We start from the raw sequence: 2,593 nt of genomic DNA, 5'->3' as shown, positions 1-2,593 counted from the left end.
CTTATCCGAGTCACGGCACCAGAAATTGTTATAAATTGAGACCACAACGGATCATAATCCAATTAAAATTTTATTAATTATAGCAAGTAGAATATGAGCAAAACCAGCGCTGGACGGCAGGGGAGTCTGCGCTCCGCCAACTGCCGTCCTGAGCAGTTCAAACAGTCCCTTTTTATACATCTTTACTCCCGTGTTCATGAGGTAGTGGAGGTACCCTGCGCATGCTTCAGTTGTTGTTAGGGGGTCGTTTTCTGCCTTCTGGTGGTCGTTGAGGCCGAAGTAAGAAGTCTTCCTCCTTTGTCCCATAGTTGACCCCTCACTCATATGTCCTTATATGGGGTAGTTTGTCCTGTTTCTGTCGGTTCCTGGACATCTGGTGGTTATCTTATCTTGCACAAGCGGTATCTTGTGGCTATTTATATCTTTTGCTGTCTGACCTTTACATTGGGCTTAACATAAATCTTAATAAACAATACCCTAGTCCATAGTTTCTCACACTAGGGAAGATCAGAAACTTATTTCAGACTTAGAAGGGTCATATAATGAAGAGGGATGGGCTTATACCCCACAGGGAAAATTAATTGTTCCCTCATATTTACTGTGGCATTTAATACGGGAAGAACATAGGAAGAGACATTGGGGAATGGAGGCTCTGTATAAGCATCTGATAAAAGATATTGTGGCTAGAAATTTATATACCACAGTGAGACAAGTGACTCAACAGTGTGACCTTTGCCTCCAAACTAATCCAAAGAATACTCCCAAACTAGAAATGGGCCAGATTGGAAAGGGTAATGGGCCTGGACAACAATGGCAGGTTGATTTCACGGAACTTCCAAGAAAAGGGGGGTACCGATATTTGCTGGTATTAACTGATACCTTTTCAGGTTGGCCAGAAGCGTTCCCAACCAGAACTGCCAAGGCTCGGGAGGTAACTAAAATACTAATACAAGAAATAATACCTCGCTTTGGGGTTCCAGCAACCGTATCCTCTGACAGAGGACCACACTTTGTTTCAAAATTAGTGCAACAAACCAGCCACCATTTAGGTATAGATTGGCAACTTCACACCCCATATCGCCCTCAGTCGAGTGGCCAAGTGGAGAAAATGAACCACTTAATCAAACAGCAAATTGTAAAACTGGGACAAGAAGCAAACTTGCCATGGCCTCAGTCTCTCCCTTTAGCCCTTTTGCGTATACGGACAAGACCAAGGGTGAGAGAAGGACTGAGCCCTTTTGAAATTCTGTATGGACGCCCCTATGGAATACAAAAGGGGACATCAATGCAAATTGGGGACGAAATTATGACCTCCTATATGGTGGCATTGAGCAAACAGCTCAATAAAATTGGAAAACATGTAATTGGGACCCGAGGAAGGGGTCTGGATGGGCCTGTACATGATATTCAACCTGGAGATTATGTATATGTAAAGTCTCTTGCAGAAAAAACCTTGAAACCACAGTGGGAAGGACCATACCAAGTACTCCTCACCTCCTTCACAGCAATCAAAATTAAAGAACAGAATGCCTGGATTCATCATACCCGTGTGAAGAAGTCGCCACAAAAGCTTTGGACATGAGAAATTCAAGGGCCATTAAAGCTCAAGCTAAAAAGATAGGATGTGGGTTAAATTTAACATGATTCTGATAATTTTACAGGTGATAGACACAGCGGCCTGGCGAGAGAACTGGTATATACAGGCGATTCAAAACATCACCACAATTTTAAATAAAACAGATTGTTGGATCTGTACCCAAATACCAAGGCATGCTGGTTATGAGATACCGTTAATAGGCATCCCACTGCCAGTTTCCCTAATGAACCGCCAAGATGGCTCCTTTTGGGGAAATACAATCTGGAGCACAGACCCTCAGGTTAAGTGGGGACGGGGACTAAAAATAACTGTTGAAGAGACCAGCATATTAGGGGATAACTGCCTAGTAAGTTCGGGGAAAGGGCTGTTTATGGGAGAACACCTAAATTGTAACAGAAGTCGTACATTAAATATGACAGGTAGAGATTTGGGATTTTTGAAATTAAACTATACCGGTCTCCTGACCCCACAAGGGACAGGGTGGTATTGGTTGTGTGGCACAACGGCTCATAAAGTCTTGCCCATAGGACGGCGAGGAGCATGCACTCTGGGAGGTCTGGTCCCCAATATTACTATCATTGACGGGTTAACGCGACCCCCCATAAGAAAAAAACGAAACGTTGTAAATAACCCCCTCATAAACAGACCAACGAGTTTCCACAGTTTTGCGCGATGGTTCATTCCGTTTTTAGGGGTTAGTGAGTTGGAAAAGGCAATAATAAACATCTCAGCTGTAATAGAAACAGTGGAAAATAGGACAGTTGATGCCCTCCTGGCACTCCAGGAGGAAGTTACTGACTTACGAAAATAGTATCACAGAATCGTATGGCTTTAGATTTGCTATTAGCCTCCCAAGGGGGGGTATGCACTGTGATCAATATAGATTGTTGCATGTATGCCGATCAGAGCGGGCGAATCACCGAGGACCTCCAAGAAATTAGGAAACAAGTAAATATTCTACATAAAGTGACACAAGACAACACTTCTTGGAGTTTT

General features: G+C 43.3%; 1 long non-coding RNA gene across 1 annotated transcript; it reads left to right on the top strand.

The window, feature by feature from the left end:
• The first annotated feature begins 500 nt into the window (after positions 1–500).
• On the top strand, positions 501–2,203 carry LOC119142018. Its single transcript, XR_005102132.1, has 2 exons — positions 501–931; positions 1,436–2,203. It is a non-coding gene; the product is annotated as an uncharacterized LOC119142018 (long non-coding RNA).
• The last annotated feature ends 390 nt before the right edge of the window (positions 2,204–2,593 follow it).

The sequence above is a fragment of the Falco rusticolus genome, unplaced genomic scaffold, assembly GCF_015220075.1.
Source record: "Falco rusticolus isolate bFalRus1 unplaced genomic scaffold, bFalRus1.pri scaffold_167_arrow_ctg1, whole genome shotgun sequence".
Lineage (NCBI taxonomy): Eukaryota > Metazoa > Chordata > Aves > Falconiformes > Falconidae > Falco > Falco rusticolus.
The sequence above is the reverse complement of the archived record's forward strand: the minus strand, read 5'-3'. Positions and strand labels throughout refer to the sequence as shown.